Source organism: Trachypithecus francoisi, unplaced genomic scaffold (assembly GCF_009764315.1).
Source record: "Trachypithecus francoisi isolate TF-2019V2 unplaced genomic scaffold, Tfra_2.0 Lachesis_group3, whole genome shotgun sequence".
In the NCBI taxonomy this organism is placed as follows: domain Eukaryota; kingdom Metazoa; phylum Chordata; class Mammalia; order Primates; family Cercopithecidae; genus Trachypithecus; species Trachypithecus francoisi.
The window spans coordinates 116754742-116776715 of NW_022681468.1; the positions used below are offsets into that span (position 1 = coordinate 116754742).

The window sequence follows — 21974 nt, forward strand, 5'->3', positions numbered from 1 at the left end:
CTCTTTCTTTCACACCTTTGCCAATTTCCTCAAACTTCCAACCCTGCCCTTTCACATCTTCTCAAAGCACATGACTTTTTAAGTCACAGAGGAATTTGAAAATATCAGGACCAATGTGACTTGAGACATGCTGAGCAAAGAAGAGGGTGTTAAGGGATAAAGTCAGAGAAAGCAGATCAAGGTAGGGGCCAGTAGGGGCCTTGTAGGTCATCTTAAGAAGTTTACATTATTGCAGTGGCAATTATTAAAGGGTTTTAAGCAGAAGAGTGAAACTATATGATCTGTGTTTTTAAAATATAACTGGGCCAGGCGCAGTGGCTCAAGCCTGTAATCCCAGCACTTTGGGAGGCTGAGACGGGTGGATCACGAGGTCAGGAGATCGAGACCATCCTGGCTAACACGGTGAAACCCCGTCTCTACTAAAAAAATACAAAAAAAAATAGCTGGGCGAGGTGGCGGGCGCCTATAGTCCCAGCTACTCGGGAGGGTGAGGCAGGAGAATGGCATAAACCCAGGAGATGGAACTTGCAGTGAGCTGAGATCTGGCCACTGCACTCCAGCCTGGGCGACAGAGCAAGACTCCGTCTCAAAAAAATAAAAATAAAATAAAAAGATAACTGACTGCTTTATGGAGAATGGACTATGAAAACAAAGCAATTATGAGGCTATCTCAATAGTCCAGCTAAGTAGTGATAATAGCCTGAACTAGGGTTGTGGTAGTGGAGGTGATAAGAAGCGGTCAGATTGAGATAGAATTTGAAAGCAGAGCCAAAATATTTGCTGATGGCTTGACAGTGGGTTTGGTACAGGAAACAAGGATGCCTACTATATTTGGAGCTTGAGCGACTGGTTGAATGGTGGCATCACTTACTGAAACATGTTATTTGAGGTAGTCATTAGACATCAAGGTAGAGGTGTTGAGTAGGCACTTCCATAAACTAAAGTACAAGACTGAAGGTCAGGAAAAATTAGAGCTGGAGATAGAATTTTACCAGAGTTGACACCAGCAATGTTGAGAAGTGGCATGGGATAAAGGTGAAGAGGATAAAAGTTATGGAAGCAGATGGACCTGAATTTGCCTCTGCCCCTCTTGTTGCTGTCTGTAACCTTAAGCAAATTACTAAGCCTCTCTTTTAGAGGTTTACTTTAGAGGATCGTAATTCCTGCTCTCATAGGATTATTTGTGAGTATCAGATGAAATTATGTATTTAAAGCACTTGACACAGTACCTGGCACATAGTTAAGTACTCACAAAATCAGAGCTTTTAAAAAGTGTCATAAGTCACCTTTATAATCTTTTAATCAGTTTTTGTTTGTTTGAGACGGAGTCTTGCTCTGTCACCCAGGCTGGAGTGCAGTGGCATGATCTCGGCTCACTGCAAGCTCCGCCTCCCGGGTTCAGGCAATTCTCCTGCCTCAACCTCCTGAGTAGCTGGGACTACAGGCACACACCACCAAGCCTGGCTAATTTTTGTATTTTTAGTAGAGACAGGGTTTTACCATGTTGGTCAGGCTGGTCTCGAACTCCTGACCTCATGATCCTCCCGCCTCGGCCTCCCAAAGTGCTGGGATTACTGTCATGAACCACCACACCCAGCCTAATCAGTTTTATTTTAATTATGCTTATATGTACACAGCCTGTGTCATCCCCATTTTCTAGGGAAGACAATTGGTCTGATTTTTTTCTCAGAAAGCTTTTCCATGATCTTATGACTTCCTTTTTTATTAATATCATGAAAAGTATTACAGTGCTTCTGAATTTTTGGGTCTCCTATCCATGGATAAACCATGATAACCATGGTTTGATGGTTAATTAACTTTCTTTCTATACATATTTTTATAGAACTAACTAGTTAACATTCATTCTATACATATTTTGGAAACCATCTTAGATTCAGGTTAGGTTATGGTGCTATTTAAGGAAAACCAGTAGAACAACTTCTCTCTGGCCCCAGATTGGCCAAGGGATGACCCACATACATTATTTTGTTTTGTTTTTTAATGACTTGTTCTTAAAGGTATTGCATGTGTTACTGTTTTCCCAGCTATGGTGATTACTAGCTAGAAGCACAGTAGTCTCTAAACAACAACAGGAAAAGGTTCTTGAAAAAGAAAATACACAAATTAATACCTTTTTGGTGCCAAGATAATCATTGTTGGTAATTTGGCACTCCCGTTGTCCCCAAGTCCTAGTAAGGTAAAAAAATATTGGTATACATGTATAAAATATCTATTCATGGGGCAAAATTCCATAAATATTTATATGCTAACCAAATGACTATGTACAGAATACCAACAGGAAGACTATGCAGGTGCTTTTCAGATAAATATAAATTACAATAGCACTGGAATTTTTCTAAGGGCAGATAATAGAAGTGTAAGCTATGGAAAAGCCAACTGTACCAACTGTTCCAGTTGGCTCAGGACAGGGGTTTCCTGGGACACTGAATTTTCAGTACCTACCCTGGGAAGTCCCAGACAAGTTGGGATGGTTTGGTCACCCTACAGGGCCTCTGACCAAAAATTCTTGTATGTAAGCAATTGTCTCTAAAATCAAGTGAGAAGAAATTGCTTTTTGTCATTTTGTTTATAAAATTACTGTTAATGCAGCAGTTTTTGTTTTTGTTTTGTTTTGTCCTTTTTTGGGGGTTGGGGCGGAAATGAAGTCTCACTCTGTCGCCCAGGTTGGAGTGCAATGACATGATCTCGGCTCACTGCAACCTCTGCCTCCCAGTTCAAGTGATTCTTCTGTCTCAGCCTCCCGTGTAGCTGGGTTTACAGGCATGTGCCACTACGCCTGGCTAATTTTTTGTATTTTTAGTAGAGACGGGGTTTCGCCATGTTGGCCAAGCTGGTCTCAAACTCCTGACCTCAGGTGATCCACATGCCTTGGCCTCCCAAAGTGCTGGGATTACAGGCGTGAGCCACCGCGCCCGGCCTGTTTGTTTTATTGTTTTGTTTGTTTGTTTGTTTTGAGACGCAGTCTGGCTTAGTCACTCAGGCTGGAGTGCAGTAGTGCGATCTCGGCTCACTGCAACTTCCGCCTCCCGGGTTCAAGCGATTCTCCTGCTTCAGTCTCCCGAGTAGCTGGGACTAAAGGTGTGTGCCACCACGCCCAGCTACTTTTTTATATTTTTAGTAGAGACGGAGTTTCACCATGTTAGCCAGGATGGTCTCAATCTCCTGACTTCGTGATCCACCCGCCTCAGCCTCCCAAAGTGCTGGGATTACAGACGTGAGCCACTGCGCCCGGCCTTTTTTTTGTTTTTTAATGTTTTAGGTGTTCCTGTGTTTTACCAGGAAGGAGGTAAAGAAATTAAAATTAAATTTTATTGTAAATTTAATATTAAATTTTAATCAAAGCACAAAAAGAGACACTGATAAGCTGAGTACTTTGCATTTCTGTAAAAACATCTCTGTATTTCAAATTTTGTTATGGATACCAATCGAGTGTTACAGCATTATTGAGAGATCATATCACACCAGTTCTAAGTGTTAATAATAAGGTATAGAGAAACCGAAGTTACATGCCACATTAGAAGTCTGGTAGAGATAGTGACAACCAAAAGTAGAACCCAAGATTCTTAACTGCAGCCATTTCTTTACGATCTCCTCATCCTGGTACAGTGACTCACGCCTGTAATCCCAGCACTTTGGAAGACCAAGGTGAGACAATTACTTGAGGCTAGGAGTTTTAGACCAGCCTGGGCAACATAGTGACACCCTGCCTCTACAAAAAAATAAAAAGTAAGCAAATTAGCGAGGGCTGAGTGCAGTGGCTCATGCCTGTTATCCTAACACTTTGGGAGGCCGAGATGGAAGAATCACTTGAGCGCAGGAGTTCGAGGCCAACCTGGGCAACATAGCAAGACCCTATCTCAAAAAAAAAAGAAAAAATTAGCCAAGCATGGTGGTGCATGCATGTATTCCCAGCTACTCAGGAGGCTAAGACAGAAGGATCCATTGAGCCTCCAGGAATTTGAAGCTGCCGTGAGCTATGATCATGCCACCGTACTGCAGCCTGGATGACAGAGTAAGGCCCTATTTCTAAAAATAAAAATAAAAGTTATTCTCTACCTTACCTTTCTTACAGAAACACAGTTGTCCCTTGATATCTGCAGGAGATTGGTTCCAGGACCCCAACAGATAAGAAAATCCATGGTTGCTCAAGTCCCTTATAAAATGGCATGCTATTTGCATATAACCTATATACATCCTCTCAAGCACTTTAAATCATCTCTAGATTACTTGTAACACCTAGTGCAATGTAAATGCTTTGTAAATAGTGGTTATATTGTATTGTTAACATTTGATTTTTTTAATTGCCGTATTCTTACTTTTTTTTTTTTTTAATGTTTTCAGTCCATGGTTGGTTGAATCTGTGGATGTGGAACCTGCAGATACAAAGGGGCCTATTGTACAGGGTCTATAGACTTTATTATTGAGCCTGAGCTTTTATACAAGTAATTATCTAATGTGTGATAAGATAATGCTGGAACTAGAGGCCAGGCATGCTGACTCATGCCTGTAATCCTAGCACTTTGGGTGGCCAAACGGGCAGACTTTGGCCTCCGGAGACAGAACTCCTGAGGTCAGCAGTTCGAAACCAGCCTGACCAACATGGTGAAACCCCGTCTCTACTAAAAATACCAAAAAATTAGTCAGGCGTGGTGGTGGACACCTGCAATCCCAGCTACTCGGGAGGCTGAGGCAGGAGAATTGCTTGAACCCAGGAGGCGGAGGTTGCAGTGAGCCAAGATCATGCCACTGCACTCCAGCCTGGGCGACAGAGCAAGACTCCATCTCAAAAAAGAAAAAAAAAAGAAGATAATGCTGAAACTAGAAATAGAGTATATACTATCATACAATTGTACAAATGTACAAAACCATAGTGTCTGTTGCCCCATGATTGCAATATACATTTATTCGGCCTTAAATGTGTGCTTACACTACAACAAAAAGTAACATATGATGACCTTCCAAAAAGTGAACATATATTTATTCTAATGACTTAAGGACTTGAAGGAAAAGTTTTTTGTCACTAAAGTTTGCAAAAGAAACATTTCTCTGTAGTTCACAATATCTATATTTTGTTGTTTTGTGGATGTATTTAAATGGATAAGTGGGCAAAAAGTGAGCAAATATATTACTGCATCTATACTAGATGCCACACTAGATGCATATGCATTTTTTTTTTTTTTTTTTGAGACAGTCTCACTGTGTTGCCCAGGCTGGAGTACAGTGGCATGATCTCTGCTCACCGCAACCTCCGCCTCCCGGGTTCACACCATTCTCCTGACAGCCTCCCAAGTAGCTGGGACTACAGGCGCCGCCACCACGCCTGGCTAAATTTTTGTATATTTAGTAGAGACAGGGTTTCACCGTGTTAGCCAGGATGGTCTTGATCTCCTGACCTCGTGATCCACCCGCCTCGGCCTCCCAAAGTGTTGGGATTACAGGTGTGAGCCACCGCGCCCGGCTGCATATGCATTTTTAATTTATTCTTTATGATCTTGTGAAGTTGGAAGTCTTCATTTTATAGATGAGAAAAAAGCTCAAAGGTGCAAGTAATTTACCAAAGTACATAACAGGTGGCAGAACCTTGATTCAGATCCAAGTTTTTAGAGTTCAAGTCCAGTTTTTTTCATATAATTCTCAGTGATTATAATAAGATCTTATTCTAAAATTTGTCTTTGTATTTTTATAAGGGAGTAATTGCTATCAATCCTACTGCTTTCTGGATTGGCAGCCATAAACATTGACTGTATGTAGTATTTGTTCCTCCTGGAACTAGGTAATAAAAGTGGCATAGTGAATAGACATATTATCTTCTGCTCACAACGTTCTACTTTATTCTTATAAATATAATCTTAGCATTCTTTGTTGTTGTTGTTTGAGACAGTCTCGCCCTGTCGCCCAGGCTGGAGCGCAATGGCGCAATCTCGGCTTACTGCAACCTCCACTTCTCATGTTCAAGCAATTCTCCTGCCTCAGCCTGCCAAGTAGCTGGGATTACAGGTGCCTGCCACCACACCCCGCTAATTTTATGTATTTTTAGTAGACACGGGGTTTCACCATGTTGGCCAGGCTGCTCTCAAACTCTTGACCTCAGGTGATCCACCTTGGCCTCCCGAAGTGTCGGGATTACAGGTGTGAGCCACTGCACCTGGCTTAATGTTAGCATTCTTTTTTTTTTTTTTTTTTTTTTTTTTTTTTTTTTTGAGACGGAGTCTCGCTCTGCCGCCCAGGCTGGAGTGCAGTGGCCGGGTCTCAGCTCACTGCAAGCTCCGCCTCCTGGGTTTACGCCATTCTCCTGCCTCAGCCTCCCAAGCAGCTGGGACTACAGGCGCCCGCCATGTCGCCCGGCTAGTTTTTTGTATTTTTTAGTAGAGACGGGGTTTCACCATGTTAGCCAGGATGGTCTCGATCTCCTGACCTCGTGATCCGCCCGTCTCGGCCTCCCAAAGTGCTGGGATTACAGGCTTGAGCCACCGCGCCCGGCCAGCATTCTTAATGAAGACTTAAAGTACATAAGCCATGATTTTTTTGGTCAACCAATCAATAGTTACTTATTAGTGTCTACTCAGTGCAAAGCACCTTTCTAGGGATTCTGGAGAAATAAAGAGATTATAATTTAGGGAAGAAGATAAATTAAAAGGTTAATTTTAAAAATGATAACTGCACAGTTGAAGAGATGTCACAAGCCAAGAACAATGGCACAAATGGTAGTGCTAAAGAAGTTCTTGGTCATGGTGCCACGTGCCTGTAATCCCAGTTACTTGAGAGGCTGCGGCAGGATGGTTGTTTGAACCAAGGTGTTCAAGACTAGCCTGAGCAACATAGCAAGTCCTCATCTCAAAAAAAAAAAAAAAAAAAAAAAGTTACAGAAAAAAATAGATTCAAATCCTAGCTAGGAAAAAAAAGGAGACAGAAGTCACTAGACTGGCATATTCTACAAAAGCATAGTATGCTAGACTTTCTTACATCTCCTGCCTTTGTACCTGCTGTTGCCTCTGCCTGACCTCCTTCCCACCTACTCTTTCCCACAAACTAATTCATGAGTTTCAAAACTACTGTCTCTTTCATATCATTTCTAACATGGTGCTTGATGCCTAGAACATGTAGTCATCTATGTATTGCCCATTCCCAACAAACTTCCAAGCTTTTGTTAATGCTGTAATGAATGTAAACTTAAAGTTTATGAATTAGTATAAACCTAAATGTCTGAGAATAATAGACATTTATTGTATTCTTACCTCAAAATATGTTGAATCTTGCCAACATTAAATCAACACTGGTGTTCTTGCCTGTTAATTCTTCTAGGTGTTCATGAAAACTTGAAGGTTGTGTGGAGCAGAAGGAAGAGGGGGTCTGATATGCATGTTCTCCATGGCACTCCTTATCTAGAATTTCTCTAAGGCAAATGCTTATTTTACCTCCCACGTCACCAGTGGTACTTCAGCCTTTAATACTTCATGGCAAGATAGGATTGATGTTGGAATCCAACTAAATTGGACACAAATGATACAATGCAGCTTGGTTATGAATGAATAAAGGACTGCAACAGGAAGAAAAAATCTTTAGGACTTGAAGATTGTAGTAACAGTAAACTCAGAAATAGCAGCACCCGACAGGACCACACAGCCCCAAAGTTTTCAGAAATGAAAAAGCTTTGTTTTTTTGTCTTTTTGTTTTCTCTCTTGGTTTTTTGGTTCTTTTGGTTTGTTTAATTTGAGACAATACCATGATTTAGTAGGCATAGTCACCTCTTCCACTCCAGGAACCAAATGCCGCTCCTTACAGTTATTTTGCAATGTGGCAAGAACCGATTTTTCAATTATATCTTTCTAGCTGTACCCTCACAGATATCTTTAGTAAAGTAATAATGGAGAACTTGTGATACATGACAAGAAGTCTTGATAAGGCACTTCACATTTTGCTTTCTGGAAAAGATAATTTAACGTTGGATATGTGGATTGACACATTTAAATTGCTGAAGCAGTATACCAAGTTCCTTTTTTTAAATTATTTTGAGGTGAAGTTTCAGTTTCGCTCTTGCCCAGGCTGGAGTGCAATGGCACGATCTCAGCTCACCACAACCTCTGCCTCCCAGGTTCAAGCAATTCTGCCTCAGCCTCCCAAGTAGTTGAGATTACAGGTATGCGCCACCATGCCCAGCTAATTTTGTGTTTTCAGTAGAGATGGAATTTCTCCATATTGGTCAGGCTGGTCTCAAACTCCTGACCTCAGGTGATCCGCCTGCCTTGTTCTCCCAAAGTGCTGGAATTACAGGCGTGAGCCACAGCACCGAGCCTCAAGTTCCCATTTTAAAGAATTTGATAGGACAATAAAGTAATTAAAATCATTACATTGTATCTACATGTTATTAAAACAGAATAGTCCTGGAGGTTTATACCATATTGATTAGTATATTTGTTTACATTAAGCAAAGCTGAGCATGTACGGACACATTTTTTTTTCTAAATCACAAGCTGCAAGTATGAGCCATGAGCCTTTATTTCTCCTAAGTGAGTGTATATGGGAGTTTGAAGGTGGAGAGGGTCAGACAGAGGGATGAGATACTGTGCAAAAGTGAGTATTCTTACTCAGCTGACTTTGAGATGCACAATAGTGTGGTAGTTAGCACCATACGTGCCAGAGCTAGAAACCCTACTTATTAAATATGTGACCTTAGGCAAATTGGTTTACCTCTTACAAGCCTATTTCCTCATCTGAGAAAAAAAAAGAGGAAAAATAATAAGGTTTTCCTCATTGGATTGTAATGATGAAATGAGTTAGTGTAAAGGACTTACATTATTATTATTTGACACAGGAAGTGTACAGAGACGGTGAAATCCCATCTCTACTAAAAATGCAAAAACAAAAACAAAAACAAAAAATTAGCCAGGTATGGGGGCAGGGAGACAGAGGTTGCAGTGAGCCGAGATCCTACCATTGCACTCCAGGCTGGGCAACAGTACGAGACTCCGTCTCAAAAAAAAAGAAAAGATAAATAAAACCATTTCAGCTCTCAAGAAGTTCTCAGACTAGTAAGAGAAGCAGACATGTAAACCATTAATTATAACGTAAGAATTATAGTAGAAGTATGATCTGAATGTTAGGGAAGCAGGAATATATGTACCTAACTCAGTGTAGAAGGCACACAAGGGTGTAATGAAAGGATTCCTAGGGAAAGTGTGGCCTGAGCTGGCTGGACGTGGCGACTCATGCCTGTAATCCCAGCACTTTGGGAGGCCGAGGCGGGCGGATCACGTCAGGAGATCGAGACCATCCTGGCTAACACGGTGAAACCCCGTCTCTACTAAAAATATATAAAAAAAAAAAAATTAGCCAGGCATGGTGGCGGGGGCCTGTAGTCCCAGCTACTCCAGAGACTGAAGCAGGAGAATGGCGTGAACCCGGGAGGCAGAGCTTGCAGCGAGCCGAGATCGCGCCACTGCACTCCAGCCTGGGCGACACAGCAAGACTCCGTCTCAAAAAATAAAAATAGCGGGGCGCGGTGGCTCACGCCTGTAATCCCAGCACTTTGGGAGGCCGAGGCGGGTGGATCACGAGGTCAGGACATCGAGACCATCCTGGCTAACATGTTGAAACCCCGTCTCTACTAAAAAATACAAAAAAAAAAAAAAAAATTAGCCGGGCGTGGTGGCGGGCGCCTGTAGTCCCAGCTACTCGGGAGGCTGAGGCAGGAGAACGGCATGGATCCGGGAGGCAGAGCTTGCAGTGAGCTAGGATCGTGCCACTGCACTCCAGGCTGGGAGACAGAGCAAGACTCCGTCTCAAAAAAGTGTGGCCTGAGCTGCGCATTGGAGGACAAATAAATGATGTTCTGGGAAGAGGAATGTGAATGTATATATAAAATATATTAAGTGTGAAAAACGGCATATTTGAGCCAGGCCCTATTGGGGGAACTGCCAGAAATTAAGCATGCCTGAAATTTCGGGTGTATATAAGACCGTTACGGCCTGGCACGGTGGCTCATGCTTGTAATCTCAGCACTTTGGGAGCCGAGGCAGGCGGATCACATGAGGCTAGGAGTTTGAGACCAGCCCGGCCAACATGGCGAAACCCTGTCTCTACTGAAAATACAAAAAATTAGCCAAAGGTAGTGGCACTTGCCTGTAATCACAGTTACTCGGGGGAGGGCTGAGGCACAAGAATCGCTTGAACCCGGGAGGCAGAGGTTGCAATGAGCCAAGATTGCACCACTGCACTCCAGCCTGGAGACAGAGCAAGGCCCTGTCTCAAAACAAAACAAAAACCTGCTAGAAATGCCATTGTCCCTTCTTGTGCCCTTCCCCTAGAAAGGTCCCTTTTTTATTTTTTTTATCCTCTTTCACTTTCTCTTTACATAACCTGGCTCAAGGCTCTTCAGCTTGCAAATGATAAGAGGTGGAAATCAAAGCCCTGATTCATCTCTCTGTCTCTGGTCTGTTCTCTTTCTCTTATGCTACTTTGAAGATTTTCCATTCTTTGAATAAAATTTGTCATTATTTTACTAGGATTTTTGTGAGGGAAACTGTGCTAGGTTGCGCTTTACTAGACTAATTTTGATCATTTAGATTTTATAGAGCTAATAGGATGAGTGCAAGTAGGGGAAGATGTATTCCATATTAATTCAATTAAATATACATATACTGAATGCAGTTGGACGTAACCATTGTGTTAGCTATTATTGAAAATACAAATCAGATTACATTTTCTGTCCTTAAGAAGCTTATATTCTAATACAGGAAATCATACAGGAAAAAATCTAATGCCAGATGGTTCGTCAAACAGCTGTCTGTTAAGCTTAGCACTAGGGCCATGTTTCTCAACTTTTATTTTCATTATCAGCCCCCTTATGGAACCTTTTTAGACCATTTTTCCTATTCAGCACCCCACTATAAAATTTTAACATCATGGATATACCGTATGTGCTTTAATGGACTGTATGTGTATCTATGCTTTGCATATAAAACATACTTTTTTTCATACTCTCCCAAAAAAACAATTTTTTCCCCTTGGGGAATAATACTGCCCATGTTGAAAGCGTGTACACTAAACTAGAGTTACCATTTCTGAGGTCTAAGATTGGGAGTAAAATTCTAGTTTCAGGATTTTAGTAAATATCTAACCATATATTGTAATTTAGAAATTAAATTTTCTGAGTTCAGATAAAACACACAGCACTGTCAGCATCAGATCAAAAAATAAAATAATTGCATATGCACATACTTGTGTGGCTAAGCTCAGGGTTGTCACATTGTGCAACTTCAGGAGAGTATATTTACAGTATAGTCTGTGTGATGGGAAGGAAAGGAGGGAATGAAAAATAATTTGAAATTATAACCGTGATATGATTAAAAGACAAAATCAAATTAAAGTTTTCTTGACATTCTTATCTTGTGCAGAATTATGTGTTTGTCTTTTGCAATATATAATTAATTCTCTGTGAATGTTTAAGTCACCCACATATTAATTTACATACAGGCCAAAAATGTATTCCAACCAGAATATTCACAGAATATACACACTTATTTTATTCTTGAATATAGAGCTTAGAACATGAATGTTGTGCTAATTTTTACCCCATAAAGACATTATAAATCAGTTTTATCAAAGCTTAAGTACCCACCCTAGGACAAAAATAAATTATTCTGACCTATATGCCAAGGAACTAAAGGAGATCTCTAGCCACCAAAAAACCTGTGAGGAACTGAATTCCTACCAGATAACTGAAAGCCTTGACTTAACAGCCTATGAGGATCTTCATTCTGCCAACAACCATGTAAGCAAACTTGGAAGTGAATCTTCCTGCAAACAAGATTGCAGCCCTGGGCAAGACTTTTGTTTGCATCTCTGCGAGAGATCCTGAAACAGAGAACCCAGCTAAGCCACACCCACATTCTGACCCATGGATACTCTGAAATAATAAATGTTCACTGTTGTTTTTTGTTTGGTTGGTTTTGTGTGTATATGGTTGGGTTTTTTGGGTGTTCCCCTCCCCCGAGATGAGGTCTCGCTATGCTGCCCAAGCTGGTCTCTAACTCCTGGGCTTAAGCAGTACTTCTACCTCAGCCTCCTGAGTAGCTACGATTACAAATGTGCACCATTGTGCCCTGTTGTTGTTTTTTAATTGAATTCTCCTTCACTTCCACCAAACCATCTCCTTTTAAAGATCGACTGTTCAGTAAGTACCTGAACAGTTGATAGATTCCACATACTATACACTACCATAGAACTTAGTACTTCTTTATAGCATTTATCAAATTTGCACTTAAACAGTATGTTATCTCTCTGAATTGGTAAATTACATAAGGATGAGAACATTCCTGTTGTGTTTATTACTACAAACCATATATATAACACAGTTCTTGATATTTAGAAGACATGCAATAAATAAGGTGAAAATTTATCTCCCCATTCGCTTTACCAAGTTATATCCTTGTCCTATGTTATATATAAAAATAAAATCTAGATAAAGGTCTAAAGAAAGAAAAAGTAAAATTAGTAGAATAAATATTGTTTAATATGTAAATATTTGGGAGTGGGGAAGGTCTTATCAAGGATAGTACCAAAGGCAATATCTATAAAGCAAAAGATAGGTATGACCATACAATTTGATATTTTCTTCTGCAAAAACAACATAAATAAAAGATACAAACTGGAAAAATACTTACAAAATATATGACATGAGGTTATTTATCCTTAATGTATAAAAGTCTTATATGAATTAATAAGAAACACATGTACACATATTAGTGTTTTGGAGAGATGGACAGAGAACATAAACTGAAATACAAACGTCTAATAAATGACCAAAAGTTAAACTTTATTAGTAATTGAAATGGAAATTGATAACAAGCTATCATTTCTACCTGTCAGAATAATAGAGACTTTATAAAAAACTAACACCGAGTTTCGATGGGAGAAATGCAAGGACAGAATGACTACTTATAGGAGTACAGATTGGTAGTTTTTTTAGAGGGCAATTTGTAAGTAAGAAAAACCTTTAAATGAGCATGCCCTATGATCTAGCAATAATTCTTTTAGCAATTTAACCTAAAAAAAATTTGTACCAAACTTTAGCTGCAAAAATGTTCAGGGAATCAGCTGGTTACACAAATTGTGGCCGAGCATGGTGGCTCACGCCTGTAATCCCAACACTTTAGGAGGCCAAGGCAGGTGGATCATGAGGTCAGAAGATCGAGACCATCCTGGCTAACACAGTGAAACCCCGCCTCTACTGAAAATACAAAAAATTAGTGGGGTGTGGTGGCGGGTGCCTGTAGTCCCAGCTACTCAATAGGCTGAGGCTGGAGAATCGCTTGAACCTGGGAGGCAGATGTGGCAGTGAGCTGAGATCGCACCACTGCACTCCAGACAAAGCGAGACTCTGTTTCCAAAAAAAAAAAAAAATTAAAACAAACAAACATAAAAATTATATACTGAATATAAAATCAAAAACTATGTCCCCATTTAAAATGATATCGTGGAATATGAATTGACCTGGAAAGATGGTCATCGTATGTGGTTGAACAAAGAAAAAAAGGCAAATTCATCTGTTTTAAGTATATGATTCAATGAGTTTTAATACGTTTATAGCATTTACAGAGTTGTACAGCCATCACATTCCAATTAAAATGATCTTTCTTTTCTTGCTTACCTATATTTTCTTCTGCTTCTATGCTAGGTATGTATAACTGGCCATTTTAAAAGTTAAATTCCCCCTTCAATACTGACTCCTCCAAAAAAAAAAAAAAAAAAGAGGCAAATATAAAATGTCAAAATAATAGTAATGGTAGCTAAAATGTTTTCCAAAGAATGAAAAAGATAACAAGCAAATACACTTTAATTTTTGTAGAGAGATTAAATACTTGCAGAGAGATTGGAGGACCTGCTTTCAGTCTGTGTAAGTGTTCCTATTTACAAAAGGGCTTTACTCTTATCCCCACCTACCCTCTCTTTCTCTGACCTTGCTGATCCTCCCAATGTATTTTGGCTTTAAAAGGATAAGGAGTTTTAGTATGGGATTTATTAAAAGTCCTAATTCAGCCTTAATTCCTAAAAGTAAAAGAAACTAGGCTTGATAAACATAAGGAAACATGAATTCAAGAAATAGATAAGAACACAAAAACACAACAGAAAATGTTAATGGGGCACGATGGTTCACACTGTAATCCCAGCACTTTGGGAGGCTGAGGCAGGAGGATTGCTTGAGCCCAGGAGTTTGAGACCACCAGCCTGGTCAATATACTGAGACCCCATCTCTACAAAAAATTTAAAAAGTAGTGCTCACTGTGGTCCCAGCTATTCAAGAGGCTGAGGTGGGAGGATCACTTGAGCCTGGGAGATTGAGGGTACAGTGAGCTATGATCACACCACTGTACTACAGCCTGGGTGACAGAGCAAGACCCTGTTAAAAAACTGCTACTGAAATACGTTGCTTTTTCAAAGATCAATATATAATAACCAATTGTTAGAGCTGTGAAAATTATACATTATATACAAAATAAAAAGCACTGATTTACCACATTGGGCAAAACCACAATAATTTTCCAACTTTAAGCCACTTCTGCCATCATCAAGATATCAGATCCAAAAGTACCAGAAAAATAGGGATGAGACTTGAAATTTTCTAAAATTGTTATGCTACTCAGATACATTTTGCTTTATAGAAATAGGAGAACACACATAAAATGCATATTTACCTGTGTGTCACTGTTAGAATGTAAGCTAGTGCTAGAATAAATATGAAAACATAGCAGAAGGGGTTGAAATGCCAAAGTCCTTTCATATCAGGAGACAAAAGATCAAAATATACACTTTTCAAATAACAGAATCACAGAGTGTTATGACACAGTAGTTGTTTCTACTTCAACTTATTTATGAATGAGAAAATCAGAACAAGTATGACCTGTCCATAGTGATATATTAGCTAGTTACTATCAAAAAAATCAAAACTCTCATCTCTTTCATCATAGTCTAGTACATTTTTCTTTTTCTTTCTTTCTTTCTTTTTTTTTTTTTTTGAAATGGAGTCTCACTCTGTCGCCAGGCTAGAATGCAGCGGCGCAATCTCGGCTCACTGCAACCTCCGCCTCCTGGGTTCAAGTGATTCTCCTGCCTCAGCCTCCTGAGTAGCTGGGACTACAGACGCCCGCCACCATGTCCAGCTAATTTTTGTATTTTTAGTAGAGACAGGGTTTCATCATGTTGGCCAGGATGGTCTTGATCTCTTGACCTCTTGATCCACCCCCCTCGGCCTCCCAAAGTGCTGGGACTACAGGTGTGAGCCACCATGCCTGGCCTATTTTTCTTTAATCCTTGCTTTTATAGGATACAATAGAGTAGAGGCTCTGGAGTCTAAATGCTTGATTTCAAATCCTGTGTCACCACCTAACTAGCTATGTAATTTTGGCCAAGTTATTCAATATTTTTGGATCTTATCTGTATACTGGAGGATCTAATAGTACTCAAAATAAAAGTACAACAATTGATATATTGTATGTAAAATGCTTAATACAGTGCCTAGCACATGGTAAGCATTCAATAAACACTAGCTATTTGTTACTCAGTGTAAATAAAGTTGTTTTTTTTTTTTTTTTTAAAGGAGTCTCACTCCATCGCCCAGGCTGGAGTGCGACGGCGTGATCCGGCTCACTGCAACTTCTGCCTCCTGGGTTCAAGCGATCTCCTGCCTCAGCCTCCTGAGTAGCTGGGATTACAGGAGCCCACCACCGTTCCCGACTAATTTTTGTATTTTTAGTAGAGACAGGATTTCACCATGTTGGCCGTGCTGGTTTCGATCTCCTAACCTCAGGTGATCCATGCACCTCGGACTTTCAAAGTGCTGGGATTACAGGTGTGAGTAACCGCACCCAGCCTAAATAAAGTTTTTAAATGATAACATCACGGGCAAGAGTGTGACTAAAAATATGTAAAACAAGGGGTTAAAGAAGTTGAATTTGTGTGTGGAAGCAGAGAAGAGAGAAAAGGGCATGGTGTGGAGAGGGAAATTATGAGTCAGGAAACAAACTAGATTTACTTACAGCAAGATAATCAGAAGAAAACTGGACCACAGGATAATTTTATTTTGTTTTATCTATTTATTTTTCGAAACACGGCCTCACTCTGTCTCCTAGGGTGGAGTGCAGTGGTGTGATCATGGTTCATTGCAGCCTCAAACTCACGGGCTCAAGTGATCCTCCCACCTCAGCCTCCTGAGTAGCTGGGACTACCGGCGCACGCCACTATACCCAGCTAACTTTTTAAAAATTTTTGTAGGGACAGGGTCTCACTATTACCCAGAATGGTCTTGAACTCCTGAACTCAAGTGATCCTCTGGTCTTGTTCTCCCAAAGTGCTGGGATTATAGGCATGAGCCACCCTGCCCAGGCTAAGGCAAATCTTACCATAACAATTAGTTCTTAACAAACCAACCAACAAACTACATCCGGGCATTGTGGCTCACACCTATAATCCCAGCACTTTGGGAGACTGAGGCGGGGGGATCACTTGAGGTCAGAAGTTCCAGACCAGCCTAACATGGTGAAACCTCATCTCTACTAAAAATACAAAAATTAGTCGGGCGTGGTCGTGGGCACCTGTAATCCCAGCTACTCAGGAGACTGAGGCAGGATAATTGCTTGAACCCAGGAGGCAGAGGTTGCACTGAGCTGAGATTGTGCCATTGCACTCCAGCCTGGGCAACAAGAGCTAAACTCCATATCCAAAAAATATATATATATATTCTAAAAGTTGGATCATATATGCTGTATAAAGTGAATTATATCACCCTACCAAACAGTTAAAGGCCAGAAAGTTTGATTCCAGAGTCAGAGCCAAAACTGTTTCAGGTGATAACTGCAGGCATACCCATTAACCAGTGGTAACACAAAGAGACTTTTGTCCACATATTTATAGAATTTTGTCCCCAGTTTTTATAGGGAAATTTGTTCAAGGTTACCAAAACAATGATAGCACTCTTAAGAGTTCTATGGACCCCATCTTGAACCTTTCTTCTGAGATGGCAGTGTCCATGTAAGCTCTTTATGTGCCCTTAAAAACAGCTAGAGGTGTTAGAAATTAGAATCTTTGTAATCAATTCTTGGTTCCTCAGAATGCCCAAACAAGTAAAATTGACTGGGTTTGCAGCTGGAAGGGACTTTAGATATCCCTAATTTTACAGAAGGGAAAACTGAGGCTCCACAGGGTAAACCAACTTGCCTGTCATCAAAGTAACCAATAGCAGAGCTGGCACTAGAATTTCAGTCACCTAATTTCTAGTGCAGTACTATTTCCACTCTCAGAAGTTATTAAAATTATATATTTAAATGAGTCTTTTAAAAAAGTCAGTCCAGAGATTCCTAAATAATTACCCAGGAGCTTGTCCTGGATTGGCTGTAAAAAATTATTAGTAGTGCTTCTTAGAGATACATACCTTTGGCTCCATCTTCAGAGATTCTGATTCAGTATTGTCAGGATATGGAATCTGTATTGTTTAAAACTTTTGAGTTAATTCTCTCGATCAGCTAGGCCTGGGAAGCATTCTCTGGACCAGTCATTTATCAGATGTGCCAGTACCATCGAAAACATTAGTACAGCTTCTGCTTGAATACCTTCAATATAAAATCTATTACATAAACAAGTCCTTGATAGTATGATACCTAAGCAAAGGAGGATGAGGACGAGGTTTAAATTCTATTTTAACTTTAGAAGCCTCTACTCAAGTTTAGGCAAAGAAGTAGGATTTCTCCGGCAGGGCACCACAGCTCATTCCTGTAATCCCAGCACTTTGGAAGGCCGAGGTGGGCAGATCACCTGAGGTCAGGAGTTCGAGACCAGCCTGGCCAACATGGTGAAACCCCGTTTCTACTAAAAATACAAGAATTAGCTGGGCATGGTGGCGTGCACCTGTAATCCCAGCTACTCAGGAGGCTGAGGCAGAAGAATCATTTGAATCTGGGAGGTGGACATTGCAGTGAGCCAAGATTGTACCATTGCATTCCAGCCTGGGCAACAGAGCAAGACTCTGACTCAAAAAAAACAGTAGAATTTCTCCATGTCTTAATAAATTGGGCATATGTGTCAGTTTTCACATAATTTGGGGCTGTGTTAATGGAACCATGGAAATAGGCAGAATATCTGTTGAGTTCAATGGTAAAACTCAGGAAGCTGGATGTAATGGTACTTTTTCATAAATTAAGACACAGTCTATGTCCTCATGCTTCTTGGCGCTTGTAATTAAGGTTTCACTATCAAATACATCAGTGTACATCTCACTCTGAGGCTAGCTATATAGAGAACAAGCAACAAATCTATTATAAAAGCTATTATACAATTACTATTAGCATAGTAATATAACTTAGTTACTAATTTCAGAATTTATTTTCCCCTTCTCCTTCCTAAAGAACTTTGCTTTTGTTCAACATTTCCCCTCTCTTCCATGAATTTTATATAATTCTTTGAAGCTTACCTTATCTCTAGCCCTAGCTGTTTTATTAGGAGTAGTGAAAACATGGTATTCCTACTTCCATGCCAATGTTTGTTACTTGCTCCAGAACTAGGCTTAAGGCAATCAGCACATAGCATTCTTATGGTGACTATCACTGGTCTGGGGGAGAATATACATTGACCAATCAAACTGAAGGGAAAGACTTACATTCAACAGTAGATGAGAGGTTTCCTTTCTCTCCACTTATACTTGAATAAGGGTACATGTTACCACTACTGCTGCTGGCAGCCATCATGTGGCCAAGAGGAAAGCCATTTAAGGATGATCCCTACACTCTGAGGAAGGCAGAGCTGAGAGAATAGCATAGAAATGGAGCCAGAGCATCGCTCTCTAGACACCCTAACCACTGGACTTTGTTTTGCAAGATAATAAAATTCCACATTGTTTTAGGTGTGAATGAGGTCTCATTATATACAGCTGAAAATATCGTAACTATTCATGCATAAAATATACTGTGAGGTGGGCAGGGGATATGTTGGAAATCTCTGTCCTCTTAATTTTGATGCTCCAAAACTGCTCTAAAAAATAAAGTCTTCCAAAAAATACATATTGCAAGGTTCAGCCCAACAAATACTTTAGTATAATGTGACCTGCTGTAATCCTCAGACTATGGCAAAATTATATTTGATCTAACCAATGAGTATTTGACTTGGAGTCTCTGAGTTTCTGGCTGCATCACCAAGACTTCATTCATAAGGCTATTGTCCTACCTACAAAATATGTAAACTCTTATTGAGGGACACAGTATGAGAAAGGCTCTCTAGAACCATTCAGGAGCTGTGCCATGGTGTTCGCATCAGTATATGTTACACTTAATAATAGGTAATGAGTCTGCATAAAGATTTACTTACTTATTAAGCACATGCAAAGACTGAAAGGTGAGGACATTGAGGTACAAACAGAAGTAGGGGACTGTAATGTCAAGGAAGCAGAAGGAAAAAATGTTTTGAGAAGGAAAGGATAATCAGCTGTTCAAGTGCTGCTAGAAGCTTTCTTGGAATTTCAAATGCAAGTGAGTAGGCAAGGTATTCACACATTATCAAACAAAGTTGCATATAGTAAATGTGATGTGAATTCAAAGGTTGTACATTCTAGCTCTTTCCTACTCAAAAGAAGCATCACTTAGGAGTTGTTACAATTGCAGAACCAGCCAAGCATGGTGGCTCACACCTGTAATCCATAAGAGGCCCTAGTCAGGCGGATCACTCGAGCTCAAGAGTTCAAGACTAGCCTTGGCAATGTGGTGAAAGAAACTCCACCGCGCCCAGCCACAATTTTATGTTTTAACAACAAACTGATGAAGGCTGGCATTTTAGGAATTTAACCAAGTGATACACAGTATGAAGTGAAGAGAAGCAGTCTAGAAGTAAGGGGATAGGCTTGGTTTTTGTATTTTTTTAACTACTTTTGTCTTCATTTTAATCGAAATTTTATATTTTACATAGTTACATATATGCATATATAAGGATATATACATATACAATTCATTTTCACCTATAAATGTATATATACATATAAAATGTATGTATATATGTATAATTCTTTTTTACCTTTAAAAATGTGTGGTGTATGGCTGGGCGCTGAGGCTCACACTTGTAATCCCAGCACTTTGGGAGGCCGAGGCGGGTGGATCACGAGGTCAGGAGATCCAGACCATCCTGGCTAACACGGTGAAACCCGTCTCTACTAAATATACAAAAAATTAGCCGGGCAAGGTGGTGGGTGCCTGTAGTCCCAGCTACTTGGGAGGCTGAGGCAGGAGAATGGCATGAACCTGGGAGGCGGAGCTTGCAGTGAGCCAAGATTGTGTCACTGCACTCCAGCCTGGGCGACAGAGCAAGACTCCGTCTTAAAAAAACAAAAAAAAAGTGTATATATGTATATGTTTGTGTATACATAAATGATATATATATATATATATATATGTAATGTAGTGGCCCACACCTATAATCTCAGTACGTAGGGAGGCCGAGGCAGGAGGATCACTTGAAGTCGGTAGTTCAAGATTGGTTTGGGCAACACAAGACTCTGTCCTCCTTTTATTTTTTAGACGGAGTCTCCCTCTGTTGCCCAGGAGTGCAGTGGTGCAATCTCAGCTTACTGCAAGCTCTGCCTCCCAAGTTCAAGCGATTCTCCTGCCTCAGCCTCCCAAGTAGCTGGGGCTACAGGCATACTATGCCCAGCTAATTTTTGTATTTGTAGTACCATGTTGGCCAGGTTGGTCTTGAGCTCCAGACCTCAAGTCATCCACCCACCTCGGCCTCCCAAAGTGCTGGGATTACAGGCATGAACCACCGCTCCCAGCCTGAAGTAATTTTACTTTTATTTCCTCCACTTTAAGCCAATAATGAAATTTCACCGTAATTCCTGGGGTAGGGGGAGAAGGAAGGCGGTGTTTGGAATCATCGGGGCTGTGGCCCAGTTGGCCGGCACAGATGCAGGCAGGGTGGGCCCTCACTGGGGCAGCTGAAGGAGCAGGTACTTCCCCGCCTCAGGAGCCTGAGAGCTGGCACGTGGTATCCCCGGTGGCTTCCTGCTGGCCCGGCTCCATCAGGCCAGTTCCCGCGGTAGCCAGTGAGGTGGTGATCAGCTCGGCTGCCTTGGAGTAGCCCTCAGCAGATATCATGGCTGCCTTTTTCTGCTGCCCAGCCTTTTCCACCACAAATCTGGCCCTCACTGCTTCCTGCTGAGCCACCTGTTTGGCTTCCACTGCTTCTGTGAACTCCTTCCCGAAGGTCAGATGTGTCGAGGAGACATCGTCCAGGATGAGCCAAAAGGAGGCTGCTGCTCCGTAAGGTCGTCCTTCACCTGCCTGGAGACCACCTCTCTCTGGGTGATTGCTTCTGCAGCCTCAAAGCGAGCCACCACCTGCTTAAGGATGTCTGTAGTGATGTGTGGCAGCACAGGCTCATCACAGCCCTCTCTGATGCTGGTGAAGATACAAGGAAGCTGGCTAGGGACAGGCAGGAAGAGGATGCGCAGTAGGGTATTGACATTCTGTAAATCTTTGCTACCAGTGATGACTGGCACCTTATGTGGTCGAGAATGACAAAGGTAATTGGTTTCTGTATCCATGGGATGAGAAAGTGAGTTCATTCCCCTACCACAATGTCCTGTACCCCAGATCGGTCAAAGATGACAGCTCTGTGCCCAGCATCCACATTATATAAGGCAAGAGTTCACTATGCCTCCTGCAACAGCTAAGGCCAGGCCAGACTTGCCAATGGACTCAAACACTTTGGCAGCCATGTTTCCTTCTGCTGGACCCTCTCACACTTGCTTCCACTGACCTCCACATGAATTCCTCAGCCACATATACAAAATCTTTTTTTTTTTTTAATTAGCTGGGCATGGTGGTGCACACCTGTCATCTTAGTTACTCAGGAGGCTGAGGAGGGAGAATTGCTTGAGCCCAGGAGTTGGTGGCTGCAGTGAGCTATGATTGGGCCACTGC

General features: G+C 41.1%; 1 pseudogene; it reads right to left on the minus strand.

The window, feature by feature from the left end:
- Window positions 1-20974: 20974 nt before the first annotated feature.
- Window positions 20975-21769, minus strand: LOC117070402 (annotated as a pseudogene).
- Between the last annotated feature and the right edge of the window lie 205 nt (window positions 21770-21974).